General features: G+C 42.8%; 1 protein-coding gene across 2 annotated transcripts in view; it reads left to right on the top strand.

Annotated features, from left to right (window-relative positions):
* cib (thymosin beta cib) overlaps positions 1-15143 on the top strand; it is a 162510-nt gene that overhangs the window by 9518 nt on the left and 137849 nt on the right. The gene's annotated exons all lie outside the window — the stretch shown is intronic.

Here is a 15143-nt window from a genome sequence, read left to right as displayed (position 1 = left end):
GTTTAGTCTCTGGAATCGCAGCAATGCGGATGTTGTGCCGCTTCATGAAATTGACTATCTCCGTAATCTTCCCAGTTAGTCCATTACAGTTTAACTGCAGAATTCTGAAGTGCATGAGGGGGGACGTCGCCACTCTGGGGGTAAGTGACGGGTGACTACGCCTGGGTTGAGGAAGGCCAGGACGCAATTGCTGTTGTGGCCCTGGGACTGGGCGTCCTTGGGCAAGCATTGGGGTACCCGGATGATTTGGGTTTGCGACCTGGCAACATGGCGCGATGAAACCCGTCGAGGGGTTGCCGTCGCGGAGACCAGGACATCTAGGAAAGTGGCACCACCCAAGGCAGGAGCTGCATTGGGCGGATGTCGCAAACATATATATTCTGTGCTGGCAAACGGTGCAAACGGAGGTAGGGACTAAGAGTCTGGTTCCCTGACCTACACGATTGCTGCCGGAAAAGAAGGGGGGAGAAGACGGGGGCAGGGGCTGTTGCTCAGCATTGCTTCCGACTCTACTACGAAGATTGTAGTTATGAGTGGTAGCAGCTGTTTGAGTTGTTGGCGCCGTAAGGCGCGAGCAGCAGCGGGTACTTGTTGTGGCTTGCTGAGCAGCGGGGCTGCTGGAAGGTAATGGGGGGGCGCTTAGACGTAGACTACGGGGCGCCCTTGGGCGTGAACTGCAAGGAGCCACAAAAGATTTATAAAAGTTACGTGGACGTCGGGTTTTGGGATCAAGCTCAGAACAACCTGTCCGATGCAACCATCCCTTACACGAGACACACTGAACAGAGTATGACCGTCCTAAAAAGATTCTTTTCCGGCAGATGCAGCAAAACCATTTCTCAGGACCGGGGTCAGGAGACGGACCCGGATTGGATTCGATACCTTCCCGGAGCAAGAGAATATGGAGCAGTCCTGCTGCAAGGAGCTGCTGGGAGGATGACAATTTGTGGGAGGGACGAAACAAATTAAATGGGGTTACACTGAAATGACAGTCCTTGGTCGGGAAAGATCCCGAGTCGCTCCGGTACATAGAACCGACTGCCTTGGGAAGCGTATCAGAGTCGTATCGTCTGATATCTCTGTCGATAAGTAGCAAAGACGCTTGAAGCCATTTTGCTCTCCTACTTCCAAGCAAGTTTGCAGCTAGCCTGTCATCAGCATGGCTTCAGAAAACTCCATAGCACCACCACCGCGCTAAATGCCATCAGCACCCAGATAAATTGCGGTTTAAATCAAAACCCCCACAACAGTACTCGTAGCGCTAGACCTATCAAAAGCTTTTGATACGGTCAACCATGGCACGTTACTGCAAGACTTGGAAGGGTCTACCCTTCTCCCATGTCTTAAAAGGTGGACTGCAAATTATCTGGGTGGTCGGCAGGCATCGGTGCAATTTAGAAACGATCAAAACCAAGAAGAATTAAACAAGGGGTGCCACAGGGTGGTGTCCTATCCCCACTTTTGTTTAATTTATACATATCTAAGCTACCTTCACCACCAGAAGGAGTCACTATCGTTTCATACGCCGATGACTGCACAATAATCTATTTATCTATTTATTTATTTATTTAGTCTAGTAACAAATGTTAAGTACAAACACATGACAAAATTACAGAAACCAGCTTATATTAAGCTATGGAAAACACTAGCAAAAAGAATTTATATTATTACAGATTACGTAATTTTTTTAGTTTAAGTTGAAAAGCGTATTTTGAGTCGGAGAAATCAATATCCAAAACACTTGAGAAGCAATTAATTTCTGATAGGGCTCTGTTTATAGGCGCTTTTGAGTTATAAAAAGTTCTAGTCAGCCCTATGAAAAAGATTTCAAAGTGGCGGAGGTTTCTACAGGGAGTATTTAAGCATAGTTATCAAGAAGCAACGCGCAGTCAATTTTGCCCGTGAAAAGATCGAAAATGAACAACGAGGCCAAAAGAATTCTTCGATTGGTTAGGGATAGTAAGGATATTAGTTGGTATCGATACCCATAAGACGGGATCGGTTCAGAGAATCGTAACGAAATAAGCGCGAAGCGCATAAAGATTTTTTGAACCCGCTCTCGGCGGTTGATGTGAACTGACCACAGGCACAGGCCCACAGATCGACGAGCTCTGCAACAGAATAAACGGCTACCTCCCTGATCTCTCCAGTTTTTTCGCCGCGCGAAACCTGGCATCACCGTTTAAATCTTCCGCGACCTTATTTACAACATGGACGTCCCAAATGTCGACCATTTTGAACATCCACGTCGATGGCACTGCGCTACCGACTGTCCTACACCCCAAAATCTTGGGTGTGACGTTTGATCAGGAGCTACATTTTGGTGAGCACGCAGCCACAATTGTTCCGAAAATCCAGAGCCGTAATAAAATCCTCAAATCCCTTGCTGGCAGTACCTGGGGAAAAAATAAAGAAACGCTCATTACTACATACAAAGCAATTGGCCAGCCGTTTACGTTCTACGCGTCACCCATATGGTCGCCAAGCCTAAAAATTACCCACTGCAAGAAGCTACAGACCTGTCAAAATACTGCTCCCAGAATCGCCACGGGCTGTCTTCTTGTGTCCCCAGAACACCATCTGCATAATGAGGCGAGAATACTCCCCATCAAGGAGAGAAATGAGATGCTAACCAAACAGTTCCTGTTCAATTCCCAGAAACCTGGGCATCTAAACAGACATCTGATTGATGAGCCAACACCGCCTAGGGGCTTAAGGAGTCATCTCCGTAAGCATTTTGAGGAAATACGGCACCTGAGAACCCAGCCGTATGAAACGAAAAAACACAAGCAGGTCCTTGGTGAACTCCACAAACAGGCGTCGGACCTTTATGCCGGGAATTGCCCGGTGAATACAGTACTCAAAGGAAAGTATCCAAAACTCGCGGAAGAGGAACGCATACTCCCCAGGGAAACGCGTGTCACTCTTGCTCAACTTCGTTCTGGATACTGTAACAGGTTAAACTCTTACCTATCCAGAATCAACCCCGACATACAAAATGTATGCCCCGCTTCCAATGTGTCCCTACATGACACCAACTGTTAGCGCGCAACAAATCGGTACGCCCTTAAGTACCTAAAGTTACAAATTTATTCTACTTCAAAATGCAACCTTGTGGCTGTATGTCAAGTAAATCGCCTACACGAGTTCAACTGACGTTAAGGCATTGCATTGGAGCCTTTGCTTTTCCTTTTCTTTTCGTTGTCGGCGTTGAACAAGGAGGACAAGCAGCACAAGTATTTTAGCGACCACGCTTATAATTAGAATTACAATCATATAATTGCAATATAAGTTAACAATTTCCTTTGTACAGAATTACACCTGAATTAAATGAATTTTACAAGGTAATACAGCTTAAAATACGTGTTTTTTTCCACCCGCCAACATTCTAAAATACTTGTGGTAAACGACAACCGAAAGCACGTTGTGGAAAATATATTGTTGGGAATTTCTACGCATCCACCATTTTGCCATGAATGACTTGCAAAATTCCGAAGTTGCCCTTGTTAGTGATGCACCCCCGCTTATTGGTGCATTCAGCAGTAATTCGCAATCGCACGTTACGGGGGGCAATTTATCAATTGGAACAACTGCTACCACAATACCAGCGAGTGTGCCCGGAATATTTTCCACGAATAGTGCTTACCAAATGTCACCATACACATCGCTACATGCCGGGCTCGGAGGCCTGGGTGTACCCATAAATCAACAGCCATATTATACTAGCACACATATGATGCATAACGAATATCTTTATAATGGTCTACCCTCTTATATTGGTAAACCTCACCTAAACTCAACGTTTGCTCACCCATCTGGGTGCGTGTACGGTCAGAGCCGTCACGGACCAAATAGTACCATTTACACATCCATTCAAGGGGGTAACGACCAACATGCATCGCAATCGCCAATCGATACATCACAGGCTAACGTAGGCACTGCACATATAGGAACATATGGCGCTGCCGCACCATATCAACCTGTCTCACCAGTGCATGGCTGATCCGGGTACCCACATGGAGGTTTAGCGCCCGTCCGCGACAGCACGTGGGGTGGTCTATACACGCAGCCTCGGTACAATCTCGACGTAAGCCTGACACCATCGCAAGCGGCAGCACGACACGTGCTTAGTAAAGATCTGCCACCCTTCTCTGGAAAACCAGAGGAGTGGCCACTCTTCATCACGAACTACGAGCAATCAACTGAGCGTTGTAGGTTTACCGAACAGGAAAATCTAATTCGACTTCAAAAGTTACTACGCGGGGCGGCACTAGAAGCTGTGAGAGGGAAACTAATGACGCCCTCCACCGTTCACCTTGCCATTCATACATTGCGCATGCTTTTCGGGCGACCCGATGTAATCCACGATACACTCCAGCGAAAGTTGAGACAAATGCCAACAGTAAAAACTGAACGGTTGCACACTTTAATCGATCTCGCTCTGGCCGTTCAAAATTATAGGGCAACGATGCAGGCGTTGGGTCTTAGCGACTATCTCAATGATCCAATGTTGATAAATGAGTTGCTGGTCAAACTTCCAGGGGATATGAAACTAAATTGGGGTCGCCGTCGAATGATCACAGCTCGCGTCGACATTATAGCATTTGACGATTGGTTTTTCGGCCTAGCATCGTGCGCCAGCAAAGTGACACCACTTAGTTCTTCCACTTATACGATTGGGGAAGAAAAGGCGGGACGAAGGGGCAACAAAGAAAGAGTCCTCATTCACGACAGTAACTGTAAAGGGCATGATAGAACAAAACCTCCCTGTCATCTGTGCGGCAACGACCGTAATCTCTCCGAGTGTCAAAACTTCAAGGCAAAGAGCAGAAATGAACGTTGGCAGGTGGTGAAGGACAAAAAACTATGCATCCGTTACTTCGAAACGCATTTGCTTCGGCGCTGTGCATCCAAGAAAGAGTGCGGAGTTGACGGTTGTAGAATGGCCCACTATTACATAGTCGATCATCTGCGGCTTACAACAGCAAGGTGAGCAATAATGACGGGCCCACAATGCTATTCCATCAGTGTAAATTCAAAAGAGCAATCTTCCGCTACATTCCGGTGACTCTTAATGGACCGAAATCAACTTTAGAGACGCTTGCCCTGATTGATGAAGGAGCATCATGCACACTGATGGACAATAGTTTGGCCGAGCACTTGGGGCTTGACGGTCCCAGCGAAGAACTTTATTTCAGATGGACAGGCGATATCACTCAACAAGAGGCTAATTCGAAGTTTGTAGGCTGCGAAATATCTGGCAGAGGAGAAAACTCAACACGATACCGTATGCGTAACGTGCGCACCATCACTAATCTAGAGCTACCGCAACAATCCCTAAACGCTGAAGAGCTGGCAGAGCACCATCACTTGAGACCACTGCCTATTGTACCATACACTAATTGCAGAGCACGTTTGTTGATAGGTTTGGATAACACAAAGCTCTCCATTCCGATAGAGGTACACGAAGTCGAGGGTGATGATCTAGTAGCTGCGCGTTGCAAGTTAGGCTGGTCGGTATATGGCCATAAAAATTCCGATCATCCATTAGAGGAAAGCTTGTTGCACGTATGCCCCTGTACGCGAGATAATCAAGTGGACAGCTTGATGAGAACATATTTTTCCATAGAATCGATAGGTACCAGTCCCACCGTCAAACCGCTCAGGCCAAAGGCAGACGAACGAGCATATACCATAATGCAGAATACAGTCAAATATAAACCATACGAAAAGAAGTGGGAGACTGGCCTCTTATGGAGATACGACATAATTGATTTACCCGACTCCTTCCAAATGGCTTATCATCGACTTCAATGTCTTGAAAGAAAGATGGAAAAGTGCGCCGAGTTGAAAGAATTCGTCATTGGGAAAATGAATCACTACATCGACAAGGGGTACGCTCGAAAGCTTTCCGCCGACGAAGTCACTAAAGAAGGTAAGTCCTGGTTCATACCAATGTTCACCGTCATGAATGTTAACAAAAATAAGAGACGAATCGTATAGGATGCGGCGGCCAAGGTGCAAAATACAAGCCTGAACGACGTATTGCTTACAGGCCATGAAATCTTACAATCGATAGTGGGTGTTTTAATGCAGTTTCGCGAACGACCGGTGGCTATATGCGGGGACATCCGTGAAATGTTCCACCAAATACAGACCAGGTGGCGCAACAGTTTCTTTGGAGGGATGGCGATACCAGCCGGCGACCTGATGTATTGACTATGACCGTGATGACGTTTGGAGCGTCTTGCTCCCCATCTTTAGCCAACTACATAAAGGATAAAAATGCGCAACGTTTCGAGAAGGAGCTTCCTCAAGCAGTCGCAGCAATCGTTCAAAACACATTTGTGGACGATTGGCTGCATAGCGTAGACGACGAAGATGAGATGATTCGCTTAGCTAATGATGTCCGCCACATCCACGGTGAAGGCGGGTTCGAGATGCGGAGTTGGCTGTCAAATTCTGCGCGAGTTGTGCAGGCACTCATGGGAGGATCAGAGTCCATAAACAAGTGCTTTGACGAGTCAAGTTCGGAATTCCAAAAGGTTCTCGGCATGTGGTGGCTGCCGAACAGTGACGAGTTAACCTTCAAACATAATTTCAAGCCGGATGTTTTTGATGAATCAAGCATACCAACGAAGAGGCAAATGCTCCGAGTGGTGATGACGATATTCGATCCCTTGGGTATGCTAGGCTTTTTTGTGATCGAGGCTAAAGCAGTTCTGCAAGATGTTTGGCGGTCAGGGGTGGTCTGGGACGAGCCCGTGCATAACAAAGAACGATCGGCATGGTGGCAGTGGGTGCGTAAGCTGAAATACATTAACGACATCCGAATTCCCCGCTGCTATGTCTTGGCGAGCCGTAGTGACGATAATCAGCTGCATGTTTTTGTAGACGCCGGTGTATCAGCATATGCGGCTGTAGCATTCCTGCGTTCCAACGTAATCGGCGAAGTTCAGTGCAGCCTAGTAGCATCAAAAACCAGAGTCGCCCCATTGAAGCCGCTGTCTGTTCCGAGGCTTGAGCTGATGGCTGCAATTCTTGGGCTTCGGCTCGCTAAATTTATACAACAATCTCTATACATATTAGCCGTCATATCTTCTGGTCCAATTCGAAGGACGTGTTATGCTGGATAAGGTCTGACACCAGAAAGTTCCACCAATTTGTGGCCGTACGCGTCGGCGAAATCTTAGAAGAATCACAAGTCAACGAATGGCGGTGGGTGCCATCAAAGCACAACGTCACGGACGACGCCACTAAGTGGAATCCCAAATTCGACGTTAATAACGCTGACAGATGGTTTACGGGACCGGAGTTTCTGAGACTACCGGACACTTCCTGGCACACATCCGAAATACAACAATCGCAATCCACCCTGGAAACGATACAACAGCACATAGCAGCTGACATCTCGGTTGAAGAGGGTGCATCACCAGATCCCAAAAGATTTAGCAAATGGGAGAAACTACGTTCAGCACAGATGTGCGTTCTCCGTTTTCTTCGATCGACTATAAGAGCTCCGGTCAAAAACCCTATAACTCAGATGCTGCTGTACGATACGACGTGCAAAAGTGCTGAGCTTCTGATATTTCGTATGTGCCAGCGCGAATGTTACAGCGAAGAACTCAATCAACTGAGAACCGGCGTGGTAAGTCGTAAAAGCTCAATTTACAAACTTTCTCCATTCACAGATAAGTACGGTCTGCTACGCGTAAATTTATTTATTTTATTTATTTATTTATTATTACGGTCTTTAAGACCTAGTTTAGGTTAAAATAAGAAATTAAACATAACTACTCATGTCACATTTAGTGACGTACAATATAAAAACAATTTTTCTTTGAACTTACTAATATTTTCACAGTCTTTCAAATCAGAAGGTAACTCATTATACATTTTATACCCTAAATATTCAAGAGACCTTTTGGCGAACTCAGTTCTTATTCCAGGCAGTCTTATATTATTGCAATTTCTTGTTCCATAATTGTGGATTTCATGATTATAATGTATTTTACTACTCAGGTAATTCGGTAACATTCCTAACCTAAGTTGGTGTATAAATTTCAATGTGAAATAACTAACTGACTGTTTAATACTAAGCCAGTTTAATCTATTGAGCATTACAATTTTTGGCGTTCTTGGAGGACATTTTAAAATAAATCGCATTGCCTTGTTTTGCTGTATTTGAAGTTTCTTAATATATATATCATTACTTAATAGCAGAATAGTAGTACAATAAATAAAGTGTGGTTCAATAATTGAACGATATACCAATATTTTATGACTTTGACTGATATGTTTACATGTTCTATACATGAAGCCTATTTTCTGTGCAATTTTCCTTTCCAGATAAGTTACATGCTCTCCAAAATTTAGATTATCATCAATCAAAACTCCTAAATACTTAATTTTGTCTACTCTTTGGATTTCCATGTTTTTTACCTTCAGCGTAATATTATTTAAACTATTGTTACTTATGATATTGGTGTTTTTACAAAATATCATGAACTTAGTTTTTTCGACATTTAATTTCAGTTTTCTAAGGCATAACCATTTGTATAGCGAGTCCAGGTCTTCTTGTACTTTCAGCATGGCACATTCTGCATATTTTTCACTTATGATAAGCAATGCATCATCCGCAAATAGTCGTATTTTACAATATTTTAAGCATCTTTTGATATCATTGATATACAATGTAAACAATATTGGCGCCAAGACCGAGCCTTGTGGTAAACCAATGTTAACATCCACCACTGATGAAACCTCCTTTCCAATTATCGTTCTCTGTTTTCTGTCACCCAAATAACTCCGGAACCATTCCAAAGCCTTTCCTCTTATACCAATTTTAAACATAACGTCCAATAGCTCAGATCTATCGACAGTTTCAAAAGCCCGTTTTAAATCCAAGAAGACAGACACCGTAAATTTTTTGTCCGCCATGTCTTCTTTCCAATCTGCAATTACCATATTCAACGCTGTTTCACAAGAATGGCTCTTCCTGAATCCCGATTGTTCTGGGATAATCACATTGTGCTTCTCTAAGTATGCCACAAGTTGATCCTTCACCACTGTCTCCATAATTTTTTCATCTGTAGGTAACGTGTTAATTGGACGTAGTTCCTCAGGTTTCATTGTATTTTTTACTTTTTCAACAGGTATTATTGTTGAAATTTTCCAGTAACTAGGTACAATACCGCTGTTTAAGGATTCGTTAATTATGTCTTTGTAGAAATTAGCAGTATATGCCATGGCATCTTTAACGACACCCTCCGATAAAAGCTTGTCGCCGCCATATTTGTTTTTAAGTGATTTTGTGATAATAATAATATCGTCCACTACAATGTCAGTAAATTTAAATGTTTCAAATGGATTACTATGATTTGCGCTTATTTCATCCCCATTTACAATTTCTTCGATGCTATCATTAATTTCAACAATACTTTGTATAAAAAAGTTATTTAGGGCATTAGCTATATCATATTCATTTTCCAGGCATTCACCGTTAATTACAATTTTAGTGATATGTTTTTTTAACATCATTAAGCTCGACGAGGTCTTTTAGACACTTCCACATACGTTTCATATCGCCATTGTTATGATTTACTCTATCTTCCATGTATTTCTTTTTTTTATAAATTATGGTTCTTTTATATATTTTCTTAATGACGTTATATTCGTCCCAAAATCCAGTATTTCGAGCAGTTTTATAAGATTCTATTTTTCTTTTATGCAGGTTTGTTAATTCTCGGTCGTACCACTTATTTCTTATCTGTATTTGGGTCCTCTTTATATAAGTCAGTGCTTGCATAGCCACAGTTACAACTTCGTTTAGGGCTTTAGTTTTAGTTTCTACTCCGGAAATTGACATAAAGCTGAAATCGCATGTTCGTAGCAAAGTTAAAAGATTTTCAGCACTATAGTACTCCCAACATGTAACAGTAGCATACCTTCTCATTTTACAAAGCTTTGTTGTTGGCACTTCGAAGTGGATTGTCTCATGGTCAGAAATGCGATGTTCACCTATATTTACTGCTTTAACTTTATCATTGTTACTGAATAGCAAATCAATTCTTGTAGACGAGTACTCTGTTATCCTTGTGTCGAAGTTTATCCTTTGTATCATTGCCATTTGTGCAAATAAACTTGTTAGCTGGTTTGAGTATGTTGACGATACATTTACATTGATATTAAAATCTCCAATTATTAAATTATTATCCGCCTCCTTGAGATGTTCAGTGATGATTTCATTTAGATAAGTAATAAAGGTGGAGTCACTGCTACTTGGTGAGTGATATAGTACACCGATTTTCCATTTTAACGCGCATTTGTTTATTTTTACAATAATGCACCACACATTCATGTTGATAGCTTTATTACAAACTATGCTAAATTGTATATTTTCATTCACATACATGACAACACCGCCAGTGTGCCTACTTTGAGAGTCGCAACGAATGCATTTGTATGTCGGAATACTAAGTTCAGAATCCAAGATATGTTCTGTTGTACACGTTTCCGTACATAACACAATACTTGGTCTTCTTATTTCAATAAGACGTTCCAGCTCGATTTTATTAGCTATGATACTACTAATATTAAGATAAATGCATTCCAAGTTGTATATATTGCTATCTCGATTTAAATAATATTTTGACTTTTGCGCTGCTGTAAGGATTTTCTTTGGTTGCTAATAAACAACTTTCCTTTTCCTTGCATCTAGTTTTTGTTGGTATACGGGACAAGTTCTATCCAGAGTATCATGGTTTTCGTCAAGTCCTAGATTCAGCTCCTTGTTTGCTCGTATGCAGTTAATGCACTTGTTTACTGCATCCTTTATGCATTGTGTATGTTTATGCTCACCCAAGCATTTTGTGCATACTTCCTTTTCCTTGCAGTCAGCCGCTTTGTGATTGAAGCCTTTGCATTTAAAACAACACAATACCTGCACTGCATCATATATTCGGCAACGTTCCCAACCTACATTAAGCCTCTCTCCAGCTAGTACATTTGTGAACGCTTCAACATTCATTTCTATCACAGCATTATAATAGTTTTTCGCGTTCTTTTTCACTTCATATTGCTTAACAATTTTGATGTCCGTTTCACTTAAACAAATGTTTTGTCGTTTAATTCTTTGCACCAGTTCCTCGTCGCTATATTTAAAATTTATACCAGTCACCATGACTGCTGGTTTCACTTTTTTGGGAATCTTAACCTCATAGTTATTTCCCAGATTGTTCTCAATGGCATTTTTTATTTTGTCACGCTCATGGTCATTTTCGCTTTCAACAATAACAACTCCGCTTTGCCTTGCTACTATATTAGTTATTTGCAGCCCTTTAGGATCAACTTTCGAGTTTAGGTCAGTTTTGGTTATTTCTACATTTTGCTTTTTATTCGGCTTGACAATTAGGGGATGATTCTTTCTAATGTCTGGTAACACTTCTTTTTTTTGTCCATCATTTTTTGTTATCGCTGCGTATGACACTTTGGCTTCAACACTATTAACATTTTTCTTTATTTCATTGCACATTTTTTTATTCTCTTTACTTATTTCTTCAATCATTTTCTTATTGTCATCCTTGTTTGTTTTCAACTCATCACAGACCTGCTCGCTGCTTCGCTTGAAGCCTTCAGAAATTTCCCGTATTTTGTTTACTTCTACAACACTCTTTTCGCATGATTCTTGCGCTTTTTGCATTGCCTTAATTCTGTCGCTAAATGCAACTTCCACTGCTTTTAAAACTTGCTTTATTTCTTTTTCATGTTTCTTGAGAGCATTATCAAATTCATTCCTGTACTCAGATAGTTGTTTGCCATTTTTGCTCACTACCATCTGCATGTCTTTTAGAATGTCATCTACGTTATGCACATACTGCACACAATCATTACACATAAATCTAAGCATTTCACATTCGTCTAATTTATTAACACTGTATTGGTCTATGCCAGAGCATTTTGGTGCTAAATGATAATATCTCCCACATACCCCTTCGCAACGAATTTTTGACACTTCTCCACGTATTGTACTTTTGCACTTGTCGCATTTACTCTCCATTTTTTATACAGAATGAATATATGTATATATATGTATCAAACTTTGTAAGTGTATGCGTTTTGCTTTCTTTATTTAGAGTCACTTTCTCGCAAATATATTAAATTTAAAAAATCAAACTTTATTTGGTATAATATTCTTGAAACCAACTTCTGCTTCCGCTTTTTGAGTCTCTGTCTCACACATTATTTATTCTTAAAAAGTATTTGAATATAGTTTTACCATTTTAAAATGCAAAATTCAAGGAGCAGAAATAAACACAACCGTACCGTTTTACCGTTTTTCACCGGACGAATCGACGAAGCAAGGGGAGTGCCATCAGATCTAAAACAGCCGATAATTCTCCCGCGGCATCACAGCGTTACAAATCTCATCGCAGACTTCTACGAGCGCAAATTCCAACACCATCACAACGAGATAGTGGTAAATGAGATGAGGCAGCGATTCTGCCTTCCGGGATTACGTGCATTAGTGAGAGCGGTTGCAAAGGTCTGTCAACAATGTCGGAACCAACGTGCCACGCCAAATCCACCAGAAATGGGCAGACTTCCGGCAGATCGTCTTGCAGCATTTACTCACCCCTTCGCATACACAGGGTTGACTATTTTGGACCCTTCGATGTGATGGCAGGAAGAAGGCATGAGAAACGGTGGGGCGTTGTGTTTACGTGTATGACCATTCGAGCCGTCCACATTGAGCTTGCGCCATCAGTCTCGACTGACTCATTTCTCCTCATTTTGAAATTGTTCATTGCCAGAAGAGGCGTTCCCAGGCGAATTCTATCCGACAACGGGACCAATTTTAGAGGCGCCAGTCGAATACTGGCGGAAGAGATCGAGAAAATATCGTCCGACGCTATTATGCAAAAATATCCTGAAAACGAATGGCCCTTTATACCACCAGCAGCGCCACATATGGGTGGAGCATGGGAGCGCATGGTTCGCTCGGTGAAATCAGTCTTGATGGACATATTACCAAAAAGTGGTTTGCGCGAAGAAGTGCTGAGAGCTGCCCTAGCCGACGGTGAGAGCATCATCAACATGCGACCACTAACGTATATTCCGCTTGACTCACACGAAAGCGAGGCTTTGACGCCAAATCATTTCCTACTTGGCAATTCAAGCGGCATAAGAGAAAAAGATGACATCGACGTAGGTCTTCCTACACAGCTGAACGAAAGCTTTCGCAGTGCCGGCGACTTAGCGGACCGATTTTGAAGAAAATGGCTCCGTGAATACTTACCGGGTCTCACCAGACGCGCAAAATGGTTCGATAACCCCGAAGTACCAATCGCTCCAGATGACATCGTCATAATCGTAGACGAGAACACAAAGCGGAACATATGGGTAAGAGGAAGGGTACTAGATGTCATACGCAGCGCTGACGGGCAAGTCAGGAGTGCAGTGGTCAAAACCTCTAGCAGCTTGGTCACCCGCCCAGTGGTGAAACTTGCGCGCCTCGATCTGAAATCGGTGAACCCCACACCAGAGCATGAAGTTCACGGAAGGGGGAATGTTAACGCGCAACAAATCGGTACGCCCTTGAGTACCTAAAGTTACAAATTTATTCTACTTCAAAATGCAACCTTGTGGCTGTATGTCAAGTAAATCGCCTACACGAGTTCAACTGACGTTAAGGCATTGCATTGGAGCCTTTGCCTTTTCCTTTTCTTTCGTTCGACCACGCTTATAATAAGAATTACAATCATATAATTGCAATATAAGTTAACAATTTCCTTTGTACAGAATTACACCTGAATTAAATGAATTTTACAAGGTAATACAGCTTAAAATACGTGTTATTTTTCCACCCGCCAACACCAACCATCTCTTTAATTGTAATGTGGCACCATGGCCTCTAACACCCCTTTCATTAGGGTCCACCACTGTTGAAACAGCAAGCTTCCTTGGACACCCGTTAGATGATATTGATGACAATTTATGATCGGTCGCGGCTGTTAGGTGGGGCGAAGCACTGCTACAACCACAACAACAACAGGATTTTATTACGGCTCTGGATTTTCGGAACAATTGCGGCTGCGTGCTCGCCAAAATGTAGATCCTGATCAAACGTCACACTCAAGATTTTGGGGTGTAGGACAGTCGGTAGCGTAGTGCCATCGACGTGGATGTTCAAAATGGTCGACATTTGGGACGTCCAAGTTGTAAATAGGGTCGCGGATGATTTAGTCGGTGATAATGCCAGGTTTCGTGAGGCGAAAAAACTGGAGAGATCAGGGAGGTAGCCGTTTATTCTGTTGCAAAGCTCATCGGTCTTTGGGCCCGGGCCTGGGGCTATTATTGTGCAGTCATCGGCGTAAAAAACGATAGTAACTCCTTCTGGTGGCGAAGGTAGTTTTGATATGTAAAAATTAAACAAAAGTGGGGATAGGACACCACCCTGAGGCACCCCTTGTTTAATTCTCCTTGGCTTTGATATTTCGTTTCTGAATTGCACCGATGCCTGCCAACCACCCAGATAATTTGCGGTCCACCTTTTAAGACATGGGGGAAGGGTAGACCCTTCCAAGTCTTGCAGTAACGTGCCATGGTTAATCGTATCAAAAGCTTTTGATAGGTCTAGCGCTACGAGTACTGTTCTATGGTGGGGCTTCTGATTTAAACCGCAATTTATCTGGGTGCTAATGGCATTTAGCGCGGTGGTGGTGCTATGGAGTTTTCTAAAGCCATGCTGATGACAGGCTAGCTGCAAATTTGCATTGAAGTGGGGGAGCAAAATGGCTTCAAGCGTCTTGGCTACTGGCCATAGGAGAGATATCGGGCGATATGACTCTCCTATGTTAGCTGGTTTCCCAGGCTTTAGTAGCGGGACCACCTTGGCCATTTTTCATTTTTCGGGTATGACAAAGGTGGAAAGAGACAGGTTGAAGACATGTGCTAAATATTTGAAACCCTCTTTCCCTAGGCTTTTAAGCATCGGCATGGCTATGCCGTCTGGGCCCACTGCTTTGGATGGTTTAGCATGACCGATGGCATCCTCAACCTCTTTGGCGGCGATGATAATTGGTGACGTGCTGAACTTATGTTTACGTGCGTGTCTGTTGGCCCTCCGTCTATTTTTGTCGACC

Source organism: Eurosta solidaginis, chromosome 4 (assembly GCF_040869045.1).
Source record: "Eurosta solidaginis isolate ZX-2024a chromosome 4, ASM4086904v1, whole genome shotgun sequence".
NCBI classification, from domain to species: Eukaryota; Metazoa; Arthropoda; class Insecta; order Diptera; family Tephritidae; genus Eurosta; species Eurosta solidaginis.
The sequence above is the reverse complement of the archived record's forward strand: the minus strand, read 5'-3'. Positions and strand labels throughout refer to the sequence as shown.